A 20,793-nucleotide genomic window follows, 5' to 3' on the forward strand; every position below is an offset into this window, starting at 1 on the left:
TCTGAATCTGACAGTTGAAAGCAGAAAGGTTTACACAGTTGTCATGTTTAAAGAACTGTTCATTTTGCTGGTTAGATCCTCAAGCAAAACCAGGGGTGGCAAGTCTACGTACTGGGTCCTGTTGAAGAGGTCACGGTTGCAAAGATTCCCTTCACAGCATGCGCTCTAATCTCGAGGGAAGAGACTTTCAGATGATAAAGTGTGAACAGGGCACCGAGATCTTAGTGATCGGTATCACAACTGTTTGGTTACCTGGTGAGCAAATAAAAAGTTTTTTTATAATTACGAATTATTCCTCTATTGTCAAAGGGATTATCTGGTAATCCTAATCCTGTCTATGTTGAATGGCAAGGGATGATTATGAAAAATTCAGGTGTGTAGGAACATGCAGGTAACAAAATACTCTTCCAGTTTTAGCCTATAGCAGCCACAGTGTAAAGAACTTGCAATAGTAACATTTAGGGCAGAGACAAGCCCTGCGACAAATCTCCTCTTCTTCGGGGCGACTAATCTCCCCAAACTGCCTCCCCTGCCTTCTTGCCGGCTATAATGTAAATAGCCTGGCGGGATGGCACTCGATGGAACGATTTGTTTTCCGGAGTCGCCTGAGGTTTCAACTTCGGAAAACAAAGCTTTTTGCATTCTAGCCGGCGAGAATGCAGGGGTAGTAGTTCGGGTAGATTAGTTGCCCTGAAGTAGAGGAGATTTGCTGCCGGGTGACTAATCTCCCAGAAACGCAGCATGTGTCTCTGCCCTAAAGGGGCTATTTACTAAAACAAATGTATCTCATTATTTTATTTGACACCCGATTCGCTTGTTTTTTTTTTTTGGGTTATTTCCCTTGTACAAAACCCATTACAGATCACAATATCGTCAAATTGTAAAAGAGACATCTGCCTTTGACTTCTACATGACCTCGACAGGTTTGAGATGGAGTATTTTTGGACTTTTAACAAATTTTTTTTCCACTAAAAATTCTAGTTTTCCCCCTTAAAACCTTGACAAGAAAAATTTGAGCTTTAGTAAATATAGTTTCATGTAATAGCAAATATACTGCATATGATTCTATAAGGATGAAGGAATGAGCTCTTTTTCTACATAAATGCCAATTTGTCTGTAATGTCCTAGAATAATGATCCTCAACCACTGGCTTGCGAGCAACATGTTGCTCACCAACACCTTGGATGTTACTCCCAGTGGCCTCAAAGCAGGTGCTTATTTTTGAATTCCAGGCTTGGAGGCAAGTTTTGGTTGCCTAAAAAACAGATGTACTGCCAAATAGAGTCTCCTGTAGGCTGCCAGTCCACATAGAGGCTACCAAATAGCCAATCACAGTCCTTGTTTGGTACCCCCAGGAACCTTTCTCATGCTTGTGTTGCTCCCCAACTCTTTTTAATTTGGAATGTGGCTCATGGGTAAAAAAGATTGGGGACCCCTGCCCTAGAACATGTTTGTAAATAGTCCCCATTAAACCTAAAAAGCACCTCTTGTTTACATTAAACAAACCTAATTCTTTTCAGTATTTCTTCATAATGTAGTGTTTTCATTTCTTTTATCCACTTAGTTGCACTTCTCTGCACAACTCTGTTTAGGTTGGTTTAGGTTGACATGTCATGTTACAGCACGATCAAGGATTCGGCATGTTTCAACCTTATCTCGTAAATACAATACTGGTTTTTAAGCCGAGGCAGGGTTTAGGTTTTAATACTCCAATGAAAAGATCAATTGTTTGGAAATGTTTTCCTTTTACGCCTCCACTTTCAACAATTTAATAAGCACAGCTGTCACCCTTCAGTACATTGTGCAAATAAGGTGAGAGTGAGTTATATACGGAATCTGCACATGATCTGAAATGATCCCTTTCCTTAAATCAAAGTATCTAACATTCATGTAGAATATAAAAGCTCACATGCATCAATGGGACCACACTTTTTCTTTTGGTTATTCAGAATTATTGTAAAATACATGAGAAGGCGACTTGTGACGGGAACTCTGATTCACTCAACAATGGGTCACAATTTTAATCCTTTTGGTCAGGACCTGAAAAACATTCTCATAATAAACCACCATGTTATAGTACTAGAAGTGTTCCTGATTGTAAATATAGCTATTACTGGTCTTCGGACGAGGCCACCTCTGCACAGTTTTGGACCCTTCCTGGTAGATCTGCACCAGCCCTATTTTTGGAACCTTTTGCTCTAAACAACTCTTGAGTTTCTAGTTCATGGGTTTAGCTATTAATATTACTATATAGCACCTTATTAGGCGGGCTTTAAATACTGCTTTCAATTTGCTGAAATTGCATGTAAAGCAAAATAATAAAATCCCATTTTTCCTTTCTTTAATGAAAAAGAAACCATTCTCCAATATACTTCAATTAAACACTATGTGCTGTTTTTATAAGAAACCTGACTGTATGCAGTGAAATTCTACCTTCATTTACTGCTGTGGATAGGAATTGTCAGATGGTCCCTAACTGCTGAGCAGGGAAACAATCATACTTATGTACAGCAGGGGGAGCCCTCGTCTTACTTTCCAGCCATGCAGAACTCAAGCAGCTTTGTTTGTTTGTTTCCCTGTAGAGCAGTCAGCGACTGTGTAGAGATTTGTATTGGATTTTATTTTTGCCTTTTGATCCCGTTTACTGTTTCCAACTCCAGCTGCAGGGACAAAGATCATGGAGCCAGATTTAAACAGATAAACTGGGATTCTATTTGGAGGATTATTTTGCTGCAGCCACTGGTTCTGCAGAGTTGGAGAAAGTTTTAAACAATACAAAAACTATAAAATCCACATTAGATTACATGACAACACAGGACCCAGTGCAGTCTGTATATTCTGACTATTAATCAGTCTTGCTGTATCGGCTCCTGGCAGATATTATTTAACTTGTGCTGTTTTGATAATTTATGACGATCCCTAAGCAGCCCAGATCACACTGAGCATGTGCATGGTCTTTGTCTTGCAAAGATGTATAACAAAGTTACAAGATGGTGACTCCCTGTAGCCAACTTTGAAAGCCAAAATCATTTGTTTGATTAGGCTTGTGGTGTAATTAGTTCATGTTTATTTTTAGTTTACAAAATACTGCATTTCTAGCCTTATTCTATTTTAGAATTTAATTCTCCTTAAATTCTGGTACCCTACAAATCACAGTCAGGCTTAGTCCATTGCTAGAGTAGAGGTAGGTAACATATGGTAACAATTAGCTAAGCCGCATGGCTTTCCAAAGAGTTAAAGGGAAACCAAACCCCCCAATTGTAAGTGAATGGGGCTGAGAGAACTGTTTTCAAGTCGCCAAACGATTGTTTAATTTGAAAACCAATAGGAAGGGTTTAGATCCTCATTGGTTCCTCATCTGGGCATTGGCAGTTGCTTCATTGACATATCATGGCAGGTATGAGGATTAGTTACCCAGAAACCTGTTATCCAGAAAGCATACAAATGTACAGTTAATCCTTAATGGAGAAAACAATACTATTGGGTTTAAATAATGTTTTAATGATATTTTTTATAGACTTACGGTATGGCAAATTGGAGATCAAAATTATAGAAAGACACATCTGGAAAACCCCAGTTTCTGATCATTCTGGATAATGGGTCCCATACCCACAGTACCATATGCTATCATGTTAAGGAGCCCTTGCAGAGTGTTGGACTTGCAATTGGTGATAGCGTGCAATCATTTTTGACCACAAAGTCATGTTTGAGTATAGGGAAAAATGAATGCATTCAACAAGGGTCTGTTCCCACCTCCATTAATGTTGCATTCATGAAACTGTTGTATCACTAAAAATGAAAAGCCAGCACCAAAGGCACAGGGGACAGACAAAACAGAATATAGGGTAATATTGTTTTACAATGTTGCCACCTGTGTAAAAAGCAAACAATTAACTCCACCTTATAAGTGTTACCCTCATTCGGTATTAACCACCACCATAGGGTTAAAGAACTTCCTTAGAGACTTGTTTAGGTGGGTACTCACAAACATAGAATATCAACTTGTACGTAAAGGATCGTGAAGCACTTCTCCTGGTATAAGCTGTAAATTTGACATGCAGCAGCAAATAGTGTAAAAATACCTCTTTATTTTTAAAATTAAAAAATTACATGGCAATGCTTTTTTAAAAAAACCATTGCCATGTGAGTGCATTTTAATTTTTGATTTAAAAAAAAAGGAGGTATTTTTACACTATTTGCTGCTGCATGTCAAATTTACAGCTTATACCAGGAGAAGTGCTTCACGATCCTTTACGTACAAGTTGATATTCTATGTTTGTGAGTACCCACCTAAACAAGTCTCTAAGGAAGTTCTTTAACCCTATTTTGGTGGTTAATACCGAATGAGGGTAACACTTATAAGGTGGAGTTAATTGTTTGCTTTTTACACAGGTGGCAACATTGTAAAACAATATTACCCTATATTCTGTTTTGTCTGTCCCCTGTGCCTTTTTTCATTTTTAGTGATATTTTTGCAGACTTGAAGGGATACAAGTAGGAGCCGGCTGGGATTTGTGGACACAATTAGAACTTGGGCCTGTTTTTCTTCTAGGATACTTTGATGAAACTGTTGTAGCAGCAAATCCCTAAATATTAATTTTCTGGAGATGGAAAATTGTGCATCTAGAACACAAGTTACAGCAACTAAGGCCAGTAAAACAGAGGCCTAGCATGTAGAACAAACTAAACAACTGCACTTAAATCACATACATTTGGGATACTGCATCTGAATAAACAATATGGTAGAAAACAGCAAAGCACTGTTGAAGTTTGTATAACACCTAAAGAGAATTGATAAAAAAGAGGATTAACATATAAAATTCATTTTCATCAGTCACTCACCAGTGGTTAAATTGATATTTCCATTGAAACAATATTCCTATTTTCCGTAGCAATTCACAATGGAGACATTTGATGAAGAACATTCAGTGCCTGTGATTCCAATACAGCTGTAGCACTGGACATTGTTGGGGTCGGGAGTGGACTTCTCTGGAATGTACAATTGCGGTGATGTTTTTATAGGTCACACACACAAGACGTGACATATAATGACTCTGTTATGAAAACATGTCAGTATTACTGTATTTGGTCTTATCGTTTTCTGGCAAAGGTCAGTGCTTAATTCTCCCTCACCTTGTACTTTTCTTCTTCTAGTTTTTCAAAACCTTTGGCCAATGCTTAGCTATCATGTTTTATCTTGTCTTTCCCTTCTCTGTCCTTCTCTTCAACTTTCTTCCACCATTGGGGCGAATTCACTAAGCAGCGAAAATGTGCTAGCGACGCCTTCACCGCCCTTCGCCAGGCCAATTTTTCGCCAGGGCGCCGCTAATTCACTAAAATCCGAAGTTGAGCTCAGGGAGGCGAACGGTAGCGAATTTGCGCAAGCGTTAATTCGTCAAGCAAAGTGAAGTTACGCTGGCGATGCCTAATTTGCATACGGCACCAAGTTAAAGTTGAATGGACGTATATGTAGCTGCAAATACATTACATTACACAAGCCTGGGAAACCTTCATAAAATAATATAGAGTTGTTATATTGCCCTATACATGTGCCCACTGTATAGTTTAGGTGCCGTATGTTAGGAAATGTAGGGGGGGAGGAGGGTACCCCCAAAAAAATTTACGATCTTTTTCAGCCTATCACCCTTAAAAAAGGAAAAAACTCCAGCGTATTTTGGGACTTAGAAATAATTTCAACTATTTTTGAAGCAATCCCTATCTACTCTATTGCACATCGCCTGGTCTGAGGTGGCGAAGGCAAGTCTGGCGCAAGAGGTAACGTTCAGTAAAATGCGCAAGTTAGTGAATTAGTGTAGTTATGTCCCATTCGCCATAGCGCAACTTACGCCATTGCCCCTTAGTGAATTGGCGAAGTTACAAAATGACGTCACGCTGGCAAATTTGCGCCAGCGTTAGTCACTTCGCCCTTTAGTGAATCTGCCCCATTGTCTCCTCTCATCTGTCCTTCTCTATTTCTCTGGTTTTCCCATTGCCTCTTCTTTCTTGTCACCGTGATCTTTTTCTATTTTCTCTTTCTACCTCTGCCCTTCAGCCCCATCTATTTTCTAAATTTCTCCATCAGATGAAGTTCTAATTAAAGCCCATCAGCCGAGCTCAACCCTCTATCTATTTCAACAAAAAATATTACACCCAGATCTTAAACTGCTAATAGATGAGATCCTTTTCATGAACAGAAGTACAGGTATGGGAGTCGTTATCGGAAACCTGTTATCCAGAAAGCTTCAAATGATGGAAAGGCTGTTTCCCATAGACCCATTTTAATGAAATAATTACATTTTTTTTAAAAATGATTTGCTTTTTCTGTGTAATAATAAAACAGTAGCTTGTACTTGATCCCAACTAAGATATAATTAATCCTTATTGGAAGCAGAACCAGCCTTGTTTATTTAATGTTTACATGATTTTTTAGTAGACTTAAGGTATGAAGATTCAAATTATGGAAAGATAATTCCAGAGCATTCTGGATAACAGGTCCCATACCTGCTAATGCATTTAGGTTTTAAAATTTGGATTTTGATAAAAAAAAAAAAAAAAAAAATTATTCTACAATTTCAACTCCATTTAATATTTTTTTAAAAAATGTTTCTTTCCATAGCCAAGGCTCTTGTTATATATGAATTACCTGCGTAAATCCTCTTTTCATTGCTCAGGTTGTTGTTACTCTGTGATAGATGGAAATATAAGTTGATTCCATAGAAGGGGACAAGTTCCAACATATCTTCTAAGCTTCTGTTGCCACAGTCTTTCACCATCAGGTAGGAGTAACTATGACCTGCAAGAATAAAACTAAGAATTTACTAAAGCTCTTAAAGGGGCAGTCTCCCCCATTTTTCAACAGGAGTGCAAGAAAAATGGGGCCTGTGATTAGAATACTCTTTGTCTTATTGTTTTAATCACTGTGTTTTTTATTATTATTTCTGCAGCTAAACAGGGAAATTGAAGTGACTTCATGTAGTGTACAGGTAATCTAATTATCTACCTTCCTAGAAGAAACCATGTAGTAATGTAGTACAGGTATGTGATCCGTTATCCAGAAGTCCAGTTTATCCAGCTCCAGATTACAGGAAAGGTGTTTCCCATTTTAATCAATAATTTAAAATTTTTAAAAATGATTTCCTTTTCTTTGTGAAACAAGGAAACAAAATGCCTGTTGGAGGCAAAGCAATCATATGGGGTTTATTTAATGTTTAAATTATATTAAGCATATGGTATGCAGATCCAAATTACGGAATTATTAAAATATTTCTTTTGAATGGACAAAACATAGTCAATGGCCTTAAAGGAGAATTAAAGCTTAACTAAAGAAGTAGCTAGAAACGTTGTACATGATGTTTTGTGCTTCTGCACCAGCCCAAGGCAACCACAGCCCTTTAGCAGTAAAGATCTGTGTCTCCAAAGATGCCCCAGTAGCTCCCCATCTTCTTTTCTGCCGATTCACTGCACATGCTCTGTGCTGCTGTCACTTACTGAGCTTAGGGACCCACTCACAATATACAGTACACATAGAATAGAAATGTCACAATATAAGGCTGATTAGTAATTAATACAGATAATTACTACATGGCAGCACAGAAACCAGTGCAATTAGCATCAGAATTTAATAATCGGCAAACCTGTAGCATCAGCTTATATTACAGCCAGGGAAGCTCATTTTCTGCTGGATAATTAGTGACGAGCCCTAAGCTTAGCTTCTCAACAGCCAATCAGAGCCCACTGAGCATGTGAGTGTCACTGACACTTTCCAAGATGGTGACCCCCTGTGACAAGTTTGAAGTCCTGGATCATTGCTGCTATTGACAAGGTGACACTTTAGGCTGGTGCAATAAGTTCAATATAAAATATGGCATTTTTAGCTATATCCATTTTTAGGGTTTAGTTCTCCTTTAAAACAAATATAAGCCATATAAAATACGAGGACACTGTGATGCAGGAGAGAACACAGGTCACTGAGGTAAGAACAGTTTGAAAAGGCTGAAGACAGACGGACGGGGTGGGGTACTTAATAACACAGGAGTGGTACAGCCAATGAGAAGTCCAGGAGGCAGACAGTGGGGCTCATTTATTAACGCAGCGCAGCGCTAAAAAGAGCGCAGTGGCCTTACATTTGCCCAGCGCATGCGAGTATTTAATAATGTAGTGCACGATACCTTAACAGTGCAATTTGTGCGCTAATGTAGACACAGACAGGTGCGACGTGTGAAACTGCGTATCAGCTGTCGCAGTGCTTATAATAAATTGTGCGCACAGGAAGATACCGCAAAGGTAAGGATTAGTTGTGCTCATGTATGAATGTGCTGCTTTAATTAGTTGCGTCACATATTGCGCATATTGCGTTCACTTAGACGCATCTGCATTTGTTTCTGTGCTAATATTTGTTTGGTTGCAAAGGTGTTTAGCCTACCTGATACCCTTAAATGAACCTTGGTCAATATAAACATGTTGGGTGGAAGGCGTGGTTAATATGCACTTTACAGGGGTTGTTCATCTTTGAGTAAACTTTGAGTCAACAAACATCCCCACCAACAGCAGCACCATTGTATTTGCCAGAACCCAGTTTAGCAGTGTGGCTCTGCACACATATATAAAATTCTCTTTTAAGCAACATGAAACGCAAAAATGTGAATATACTAGCGCAGCTGGGCAGGAATGCGCATTTTGAAGAGCGTTACTATTACGCCACGAAGAGGCAGTCGTAAAAATTGTGGTGCTGTTGCCCGGGTGCAGTTTTGCACATATACAGACGCAAATCTGCGACGGCCACAGTGCAAGCGCATTGTAGCCACGCCCACAGCCACGCCCCTAACAACCACGGCATCGTTTGCGACATAAATGCCCAATCTTTTGCGCAATGCGCATAAACAAAACCATCGCAAAAGCTCTGTGTTATGCGCAATATCACGCAAATATATTAGCGATCACGCTTGTGATGGCGCAGACAATCTTTTGCGTCCACTTATGCGCTGCGTTGCTTTAATAAATGAGCCCCAGTGAGATGAAATCATGAGAGATGAAAACAGCAAGAGCTGTAGAGCCCAGAAGGAGATTGAGAGAATATTTGAGAATAGTTTACTAAAACACTAGTAACGTCTCTGAATATCATTCATGTCTATAGTTTTAATCAAGAAAAACTAACGCTTTTGTTATTTTTAGAGCTAATCTGTAGTGATGGACGAATCTGTCCCAAAAACTTCGAAAAACACATTGAAGTCGAAAATTATTTAGATATTTTTACATGCGCGACTATTTTGTCCAAATGCATTAAAGTCAATAGGCGTCTGAATAATTTTTTTTTTATTGCGGCAGATTTTTGGCACATGCGGAAAAAATCTGCCAATTCGAAGTATACCGTATAAATGTATATATTACATGGAAGCTTAGATGCCAGTGCATTCTTTATTAAAAATGAATACTAATCAGGCCTGTAGTTTCAGCTTGAAGGACCAATGAACTTCATTTTCTCCTTGATGACTTCTGTCGACCTTAGTTTAGCAGGCCAGAGCACACTGAGCATGTGCAGTGCCACTGACACTCAAATAAGGCCTTACAGGGTGCAAGATGGGTGTCAGGTATTGCTGGGATTCGAACCAGGGACCTTTGGGTTTTTGGCTCGATACCTTAACCATTGCCAGTTGAGCAGCCTAAAGGGTTGCTCGCTATTTGTTACCTGGCTTCTGCAGCACCAGCCTAGCTGCAGCCTGTTTGTCCTCTGCAGCCCCAGCCCAGCTGCTGCCTGATTAGTTGCAATCAGCCAATCAGGGCTAACTCTGCCCTATTTAAGGTCAGCCTTCCAAACACACCTTGCCAGAGCATTGTTTCCCAGACTAGCAGTGTGGCATTGTCCCTAGCTAAGGGTTTCAGTTCTAGCTCCATTCCTTGTCTTGCCTTGCCTTGTCTTGTCTGAACTCTTCCCTGTCTTGTCCTGCCTGGCTCTGAACCTTGTCTTGTCTTGTCCTGCTTTACCTTCCCCTTCCAGTTCTGCTCCGGTCCAGCTTTAAACCTTGATCTCTCCTTGCTTTAACCTTGTCTTGACTTTGCCCTGCCCAGCTTTCCTTGCTATTCCGTATCTTGCTCTGTTCCTCTCTCCAAACCTGATCTTTCCTTAACTTATTCTACCTTGTACCCCCTCATCTTGCTCTACATCTTGCCCTGACTTTTGCAGTCCTCTCTTGCTATCCTGCTCTAGTCTCCTTCTGCACTCTATCCCCAGTTTGATCTGATCTACGCCCACACAGTCCTGTCCCAGCCATTCTGTTCCTGTTCCACTCCTGCTCCATCCAGTCTGTTCCTGTCCTGAGTCGTCGCCCTCTTCATCCTGCCTAGTCCAGTCCTGATCTTCGCCCTCTCCGTCCTGTTCTGCACCTGATCCAGTCTGACTCTTCGCCCTCATCAACCTGTTCCTGCCTTCACTTTACGTGTTCCCTAGGCACATACAGCTCCTGCCTCAAGGACTCGCCCTTTCCCCATCAGTCTCCACAGCTCCCCCTACCTAATCCTTGACAATGTGGAACTGCTTTGTACAATTTCAATGGCCTGGCTCATTATTGTTATGGGACTGCTGAACCTCTCTGCTTGTATATAAAATCCAACATTTCTCCGTATCATTTTTAGGCTTTAGTGCTTTACATTTTTTTTATTCCATAATACCTTATGAATCATGTGTCCAAAGTCCATTTTGTTTGGGCAGGGCACCCATTAGTTTTTTGTTGTATCTTGTCTGTTTCCTTTTTGTGAATCACTGCATAATATTCTAATGTTCTTTATATTAAATATTAGCATGTATATTCCAAAATGTTACATTCTGCTTTTAACATCATTAGTTCTATATACAAATTGCACTTACTTGTCTCTAGAGTTGGGTTGGTCTCAATACAGTTTTGATCTGGACTACAAGAAGTCTTTGCTGCTTTGTCCTCCAAACAGCTTCCATCATTATAATCAGCGCAAGAGTAGCACTCTAAATTTTCAGCCTCGGCTCCTAGTAAATTTTAAAAAAAGTACATTTTTAAAATAAAACATGGACTGAGTATCTAGATTTTTCTTAATGTAGAGTGGTAATGGCGGAGCTCACCCAGACTCGTATACCCCTATGATCAGTGCTCCCGCGAGATCCCGGTACCTTCTCCACCGGCTTATGCAATATGTCATCTAACCTGCTTCCGAGCGCTGATCCAAAGAGGGGAGATGTTTTAATTTCAAAATCGGCTTTTATTCAAGCACACATTTTCAAGTTACAGCAGTGGGGTGTTTTCTGGATAAGGGGTCTTTGAATTTCCATACCTTAAATCTGCTAAAAATCACTTAAACATTAAGGGGCAGACTTATCAAGGGTCGAATTTTGAATCTGAAAAACTTTGAAATTCGAATTCAAAAAGACCAACTGAAATTGAATCAAATTTTTTTTGACCGAATACAGTAGGTCCGTTTGCGATCGAATAGGTCAGTTTTTGATTGAATTTGAATTGTACGAATCAAAGTGATATTGCATTCGAATGGTACGATTCGAAGTTCTTCCAAAAAAAACTTTGATTTTCCCACATATTGACTCCAATTATGTTCTAGGTGGTCCCCCCATCTGCAATTCGGCAGGTTTTAGATTGCGAATAGTCTAAGACAAATGTTTAAAGAGACAGAAATCCAAATTTTCAAATTTGACTCAAATTTGAACTATTCCCTATTCGAAGTACACAAAAATTAGCTTGAAATTCAAATTTTTTAATTCGAATTATCATTTCGACCTTTGATAAATCTGCCCCCTAAACAACCCAATAGTGTTGTTTTCTAAAATAAGGATTCGTTTTATTGTATATTAGTTGGGATCAAGTAAAAGCTACTGTTTTATTATTACAGAGAAAAAGGAAAAAATATAATTATTTGATAAAAATGCAGTGTAATACGGTCTTTGATCTGTCCATGCAGCATGAATCAACTGCTTTTTATGGCACAACTATACGCTTCTAAGCATTATTAGACAGACTTGCAGGCTGGAACATGTTTGAAGGTTACACAGTAATTGTGGTTTAATATGAAATTCTGTTCCATGAACAAATTATTTTATTAAGCTGATGTTTCGAAGGCAATTCAGAATTACAATTTTAAATCTGGAAGAAACATAGAATGATGAAACAGAAGTATTAATACAAGGGTAGACAAAGTAGAGAAAGAAATCATTAAAAAGTTGCTGAAAGCAAAAAGAAAATAAAATTTCCCTTTGGACTACAAAATTAAAAATGATTTAAAGTATATGATTTCAAAGAGGAAATTGAATTTGTCCTGAGGGTCAGATTTATTAAGATTGCAGTCCACGAGTATTGAGTATTCAAGTTGTATTTTTTGGTCAAAGCTCACATTTTCGGGTAAAATATAAAAACTCAAATCGATCAAGTTTTTCTTAAAAAAAAAACCTAAAATTTTTGATAATTCTTATACCTCGAACTTGAATCCAAAAACCTGTTGAGGTTCTGTACAAGTCAATGGCAGAAGTCCCTGGAACCATTTGAAGAGGTTACCAGCCTGCTTCATGTTTAAATTTTTTTTTTTTTGGAGGGTTGTAGTTAAAAACTTGTATCGAGTAATCGATTTGATCAATTCAAATTTTTTTCCACGGAAAACACGATTGATTAGAGTTTTTGTGTTGCGGAACTCAAATTCGCACATCGGGGTGTTTTGCTATTTGAGTTTTTTCTTTAATAAGATACCATTCGAGTTTCGAGGTCATTCGAGTTCATTCAAGGTTAAAAAAACGTTAACACCGGACCTTTGATAAATCAGCCCCTGAGAGAGTTTCTCTCTTTCCTACCCCCGAGATACTCTGATGTGTGGGTTAGAACCTTCTGGTATTAAATGAAATATATCATGTTTGGGATCAGACAAATCCTTCTCCTGGTTTTATGTGAAACTGACATCAGGGAACTTGAGCCCATGACTTTGTTGAAGAAGATTATACAGGGAACATTTTGGGCAGAGACACAAGGTCAGATTCGGGGGGGGGGGGGGTTAGTCGCCCAGCGACAAATCTCCTCTTCTTCGGGGCGACTAATATCCCTGAACTGCCTTCCCCTGCCTTTCCGCCAGCTAGAATCTAAATCGCCGGCGGGATGGCACTCAGAGTGCTTCGTTTTCCGAAGTTGCCAGAAGTTTCCTTGTGAGACAACTTCGGGCGACTTCAGAAAACGAAGTGCTCCGAGTGCCATCCCGCCGGCGATATGGAAAAGGTCAAACTATAACAAAAAAACAAATTCTGTCTGCGTATATTGATCCATTTCTAGCACATTTGGTTACACTATTGCCATCATATTTACATGACACTATGGACATACTTTTGGCCTTAGCTGAGCTCCTGTGGAATTTGGAGGGTTTGTTTGTAAAACTTTATAGTGGATATCTAATAAACGTCACTAAGTTTGCGCATGGGCAGTAACTAATAGTAACCAATCAGAAAGTAGCATTTACTGGTCACCTGTTTAAAAGCAACCATCTTATTGGTTGCTATGTGTTACTGCTCCTGGGCAAACTTAGTGCATTTTATTACATTTAGGGGTTTGTATCTTCATTATTTATTTGCATTGAACACAGTTTAGGTTTAAAGGCTGTTTAACACTTTTTGGACAATTTGATCACTTAATCTTTTTTACACAGATTTTTTTCGTTACAGGGCACTGATTTTATTTTAAATCACACTTTTCTAAAGGCAAACCTATGGGAGTTATTCAGGATTTTTTATGGGCCTTTGGGAGGATCTGTGTGGGGAAACTATGGTCCGCCCCCCATATACTTTTTTGGAGGAGGTTCATTGATGATATCCTTATTATATGGAGAAGTCCTGAATCCCTGTTTATTGACATTAGTAATTATCTGAACTTGAAAGATAAGGCTATTGTTTTGACTTCTACTATTAGTAGACATCAAGTAGTTTTTCTTGATTTCATGATTTCAATTGTAGATGGTGCTAATTGCACTACTAACCACTTGATGGAAGTGGATGTCAACTCCTACTTACCTGTTGATAGTTGCCACTAGAAGGCCCAGTTAAATGGGGTCCCTTATGGTCAATTCAGAGTGAGAAAAAATTGTAGTAGTGTGGAAGATTTTGAAGGTCGGGAGGAGGTTATTAAAAATAGGTTTTTAGAAAAGGGTTCTGTGGAGGACTTCTGTGGAGCTCTGAGGAGCTTCTGATGAAGTGGCAGGGAGCCACGAAACGCATCAAGCCGGCAGCCTAAGTGTGTGTTTTGCTGCTGTAATTATGGAGATTTTAAATGAATTTTTGAATAAATTTTGACTTTTTAAAAATTTTTTAACAACTGGCCTCCTCGGTGCTCCGTTCTTTGAATCTATTATGTGGAGGACAAATTAGAAACAGATGTAGAGAAAGTGAGAACTCTAGATAGAAAGGAATTATTAGCCCCTAAAAAAAAAAAAAGGATAATTTCACTATCGCTGATGGTGATTTGTTTTTTCTAAGTTATTGATTTTTAGTGTTTCCATGAATTTTCGATGAATTGCAGTGTATGAGATGGTCGGCCATTTTCTTAATATGTTTTACAGGGGTAAAGTACTGATTTTGATATTTATTCATTTTATTGATTGTAAACGTGGCAATAAAATCTCAACTGTGAGTATACAAATTGTTAATTGCTTTTTTTATTTTGTGTATAATAATTGTTATCCCTGAAGGGACTAAAGGGGTTTGGTGGCTGTGGAAGGCCAATTGAGGTTTTGGATCTCCTTGGTGCCACTAATTCATTTACTCAAAAAATTATTTCCCTTTATTTTATTTATTTTAAGAGCATAAAATAACGCCTAAGTAAACAGTGACTGTTATAATGAAATATTGTTATAGATCAGTGATCCCCAACTAGTAGCTTGTGATCAATATGTTGCTCACCAACCCTTTGGATGTTGCTCCCAGTGACCTCAAAGCAGGTGTTTATTTTTTAATTCCAGGTTTGGAGGCAAGTTTTGGTTGTATAAAAACCAGATGTACTGCCAAACAGAGTCTCCTGTGTGCTGCCAGTCCACACAGGGGCTACAATATGGCCAATCACAGCCCTTATTTGACACCCCAGGAACATTTTTTCATGCTTGTGTTGCTCCCCAACTTTTTATACATCTGAATGTTGCTCACGGGTGAAAAAGGTTGGGGATCTCTGGCATAGATTAACCTTAACTTTAGAAACCAGACTAAGGAATGCCCAAAGTTTACTTGGTAGAACATTTTAATCTACCATTTCTCAGAATGTTGTGTCCAGTAACATTGCATTCACAACACTAGTGAGTTATTAAATGTTGAGTATGCAAGATGTGCAAAGAAAATGGTATAACAAGATGTGGGAAGTCGCACAACTGTCACACTTTTCTTTTTAATGGGGTCAAGTATTTTGCTGTGAACCTCTTGAAGGAGAAAGGAAGTCCTGTTATATTTGGGGGTGCCCCAGGCTGGTGCTCCTATAAACAGGAAACTGCACTGGCCTGGGATTATTCTAACGAGCACCACGGAACGATCATCTTCCTGCTTCTTCTTTCTTCTCGTGGCTGCACATGCACAGTAGAGTTAAAAGCTGAACTTAAATGAAAAAGTCGGCTATTTCGTTATACTGCGCATGCATCTGCCCTGGGAAATTTGAAGAAAGAAGAAATAGGAAAACGGTCGCTCTGTGGTGCTCGCTGGAAGAATCCTGGGGCCTGTGCAGTTTTCTCCTTATAGGAGCACTGGCCCGAGGTTTCAGGTAAGTTCATGCAAGTTGCAAGTTATTATTTCCAAAGCCCTTGGAAGCTGTTAATCCTCAACTCGTCTTGTAAGGCTTTCCACTACAGGTTGGCGTAATTAGGGTGGGATTTACAGTAGATGTTTACTTGCTGTAGAATGGAAAACCAGGCCAATGTCCACTATATGTGCGATTTGGAGAATTTTTTTTTAGCTGTCATAGAAATTCTTGGAACTATAACAAGAAAACTACAATGTTTCCAGTATCGGTAACTGTAAGTGGAGAACCCCTGCAGTAGAATAACACAGTAAAGTCACAATAAATAAGGTGATATAAATATTTTATTGTTACAAAGGGCCAATATACAGAGAACAGACTATGAAACAAGATTATGAATTAATTTTTACAGATAGTTAGCAGGTCAGTTGACAAACAGAAAATCTAAATATATACTATAACCATGACTCTGGTACCCTTAATCTAAGGCAATAGGGACACCATTGAAACCATCGAAGCATTGAGTGGTGGAGGCTTCACACAGCCGAGTTACAGGAATGAGAGGGATGTCGGAGGAATAGCAGATGTTTTCAGTTGCACAGCCCTGAAGAGCAAACTGTATGCAGTCACCTAAGAGCAAAGAGTTTTGGAGATGTTTAGGGCTATGGACAAACATGGGTGTAGTAGACAAGTACATTCAAATCAGCCTTAGTCTAGTTTGCTGCGGCACATCAACATTTGAGCAGTTTTCTATGGGTTGTAGAGCCAGGCAATCTCAGCCACATTTGTGAGTTATCTAGGGCTATATTCTTTATGGTTAGTAAACGAATCCCCAAATGTAATAAAAGGAACAATGTTTGCCCAGGAGCAATAACCTATAGCCACCAATAAGATGTTTTCTTTTAAACAGATGACCAGTAAATGCTACCTCCTTATTGGTTGCTATGGGTTACTGCACCTGGGCAAACTTAGTGCCTTTTATTACATAACCCCCAAAAAGTTCTAAACAGCTTAGGTGAGCATTTCTTCTAAGTGGAGGTTATAAGACCTCACAAGTCAGAAAAGCAATACTTATACCTCTTTTACTAAGGAAGTTACATATATATATGTTCATTGCTCTGTATTATAGATTGTACACCAGGATGTGCATTTCTTCCACTTACCTTGGTCTGATTCTGACATCTTTCCATAGAAGCTAATGCATTTATTCTCAGATCCAGTGCATCTAACCATATCATTGGCCTCACAGAAGTTGGCATTCATTTCAAAGCAGGAGGGACATTCCATCCCATTCTCTGTGGTGTTCTGGGAAGGAGCTGAAAAAAGTTGGATAGATGAACTCAGCTTTCTACAAGATCAAGTTATCATACTGTATTTTGAGGCTGTTTTTATTGGAGCTGGCCATTGACGGTAAGACCATGGGCACGGTACTATAACTTCCACTGGATAATTCCACTGTGAGAACTTTCCCATAGAAGAACTCTGGTAGCTTTTACATCTTGCCACGTGTCGATGTGGTAAACAGTATGTGGGCAAGACTAAGAGGAGACTGAAGGATAGGGTACTGGAACACCTAGCATGTGTGAAAAGGAAGGATGTCTCATCAGCCATCGCAGCACATATAATGGATGAACATGACGATAATGCAAATTTTGTCTCTTTCCAGGTTATAGAGAATGTGAGAATGGGGAAGAGAAAAGGAGATTATGATAAAGTACTGTCAAAAAGAGAAATCAAATGGATGTTCACACTGGAGACAGTTACACCACAAGGCTTAAATAAAGAGTGTGACGTCAAGTATTATATAGATTAAGGCAAAACATTAATAATGAAACAAACAAATAATATAAAGAATGAATATATGATCTGGGGAGAGACAAACATAAGCACCTGTGAATAAATTTATAATAAATGTAAGCGATTTTTTGTGTATATATATATAAAAATCGATTAATAATATGTTTACTGATTGGTTTAAATAACTAATTGGTTAAAAATATGTATTATCTAAGCCTAGTTGCATTCTTAATAGAAGTATTTAACTTACGTGTTGAGAAAAGAAAAAGAACATATTTTTGGGATATTGTGATAATATATACCTAAAACAGAGTAATAATATATAGTTCTTTTAGCAATATTATGATGTTGATAATCTTATGAATTATATAGTCACTCTTATAGGTAATTTTAAAAATTGATTGGCACTTTTAAAAGATTTATACATTTTTTACACTAAAGATATGAACTATGACTTTTCACATTTTTATTCCTTAAATATTTATGAAGCACATATATGGTGTGATTTTATAACATATGAAACTTTCATGTTATACAAATTTAAGGTGAACTAATATGTACAAGCACTATATATACTAATTAATTGATTAATATGCAACACGTGTGAACACAGCTATTTATTTGAACCTTTACGTCACTTCTATTGAACTCTGAAGAAGTGCCCAGTGTGGGGCACGATACGCGTCAGTTTTTGGCACTCCCACTACTTTGAAACCACTATGTATGTTTAAATAAAGCCAGACATTGATATTATTCCTACCGTCTCCCGTGGATACGTTTTCCAGCGCTGCCAGCGGTAAATTGGTTGTGTGTACGGTACTATAACTTCCACTGGATAATTCCACTGTGAGAACTTTCCCATAGAAGAACTCTGGTAGCTTTTATTTTACCATTCCTAATTGGAAAATTTTATATTTTTACACCATGCATTGGTATGCATTACCTAGCTATGGCCCATGTTTGCCCCCCATTCAATTTTTGGTAAATCCCACCTCCTAAGTAGGACAATTCTGAGGCATGTGATTATCTCAACCTTCTGTTGGTGGGATGCTGTCTCTTTTTTCCAAAATAGGGAGGTGGTGCTTTCTTATTATATTGTTCTCAAAAAGAAAGGAAAAGCAGTAGAAACCAATTTGATGGAAGATGAGCTCCCTCAACTGGCCAAAGCATAAATCGGCATGTATCTACTCCACCCGACTCCCTAAAATCAGTGGGAGAAACCATCTGACCTGCTATCGCTGCCTGTACTTGTGAAAGAGAACGGCCCAAAAGCAGAAATTATAGACAATAAGAATTATTTCTGTGGGTAAGTACTGTGGAATTGAGTGGAATCAGCATGGGATGTGTTGAGTTGTAGTTAGAAGCAGCTGGAAGGCTTCCAAGTAGACATACCTATTACAGAGTGACGGTATGAACTTACTACTCAGGACAGGAAAGTTACAGAATGAACTGTGGCATGATAACTTATTGTGCATGGTTATTATTATATTATTATTACAGAATAAATTGGGTTATACCAACTTACTGTGCATGGTAGCGTTGTTACAGAACTCTGTATCACAGCAGGAAGAAGTGAGCCCCATGTGAGTGGTCGTAGTACTCACATGGTAGGAGATGTTACACATCTCTGGATTCATATTGCATGACTTGAAGATTGTTGGAGAAGAGGAATTTCCTGTATCAAAGAAAGAAAACAACAGAACTTGGTACTATATTTATGTTTTGGGGTTATTTCTCTATCTGGGTAGAGTGGGAATGAGACATATTGGGCGTTGTATGACGATGGACCATATTTGATGGTGATATAGTGTATCTAGGCACTTTTTGATGATGGAGTGTATCTGGATAAGGTGCAATGATGGAGCAATACTTTCAGAAGGGTGGAGCATATTTGCCCATTGCAATCATCAGTGTGATAATGGAGCTTATCTGGGCACAGTGTGATGATAGAGAACATCTGACTGCATTGTGTTGATGACACATCTATGAGTTGGGTGACTATGGAGTCTGTGATGAATTTATGTAGCGTTCACTTACCATTCTGTATCTGTACATCAGTGATGACCGTCAAACAGGACTCACAAGTCACCAAGGAGCCTTCACAACTGGAACTGGTTTGATTATTGCACTCTGTGCATAACAGACAGTTACCTGAAGAAATATAGAACAGGGGGAGAGGTAAAATTGTAGCACACAGAACAGCCTGCCACTGCTGAGATATTATTTTCCTTTGAATTAATCTTGCATATATCTTTAATAACAATGTTCTTATTCTGTAACCTAGTGAGCCAGGTTAATGAATAAGGATTCACTTTGGCTTTTGATTTGAAGACAGTAGCTTGAGACAGCTTTGCCAAGAAACTAAATACAAGGCCCCCATATAGTACTTCTAAACCAGGGATCCCCTTTTTTTACATGTGAGCCACATTCAAAAGTTAGAGAGCAACACGAGTACGCAAAAAGTTCCCGGGGTGCCAATTATGGGCTGTGATTGGATGTTGGTAGTCCCTATGTGGACTGACAGCCTACAGGAGGCTATGTTTGGCAGTACCCTGGTTTTTATGCAACCAGAACTTACCTTAAAGGAATTTAAAAAAAAGCACCTGATTTGAGGCCACTGAGAGCAACAGCCAAGGGGTTAGTAAACAACATGTTGCTCACAAGCTACTGGTTGGGGACCATTTTTCTATAATATGTTAAAGTACAGAGGCCTCCATACACACATCAGAAATGCAGCATAAAATTAATATGTATATTTATTTAAACCTGGCACTGCTAGCCTCATTTAATGGAAAAAAGGCTCAAACATCTATTATTTTTACCAGATTGTGGTCCTCAGACTATTGATTAAGTAGAAGCACAAGCAGAACATGATCAAAGAAGTCTTACCTGCTGTTATGAACACACAAAAGATACAGACGCTGGTCAGGAATGTTCTCATTGTGATCAAAGACCTGCTGCCACTTGGATCTTCTTCAGCTCTGTGACCAGCCAACTTATACCAAGGGCAAAGGGAGGGATCGGAAATAATTGTCTGTCACAATTTGTATCTGATAAAATCTCCTGTCAACAAACTATTAACTGTAATTAGTAAATACATTTGGAATATCGTCATCGAGTATTTTGACCTCTTTAGAAGAGACTATGACTGTAATATGCATTAGCTTAGTCTTTATATGGAACAATACCTTGTTTGCAAAATATTCAGGGGTTCCAAAAGGAGATGATGCTTGAGGTCCTGGTGTGTGGAGGTGGAACTTGTTGGTATACTTAGGCT

General features: G+C 38.7%; 1 pseudogene; it reads right to left on the bottom strand.

Moving 5' to 3' along the window:
- Positions 1-3,944: 3,944 nt before the first annotated feature.
- On the bottom strand, positions 3,945-11,933 carry LOC121395507 (annotated as a pseudogene).
- Positions 11,934-20,793: the final 8,860 nt, after the last annotated feature.

The sequence above is a fragment of the Xenopus laevis genome, chromosome 7L, assembly GCF_017654675.1.
Source record: "Xenopus laevis strain J_2021 chromosome 7L, Xenopus_laevis_v10.1, whole genome shotgun sequence".
Taxonomy (NCBI): Eukaryota; Metazoa; Chordata; class Amphibia; order Anura; family Pipidae; genus Xenopus; species Xenopus laevis.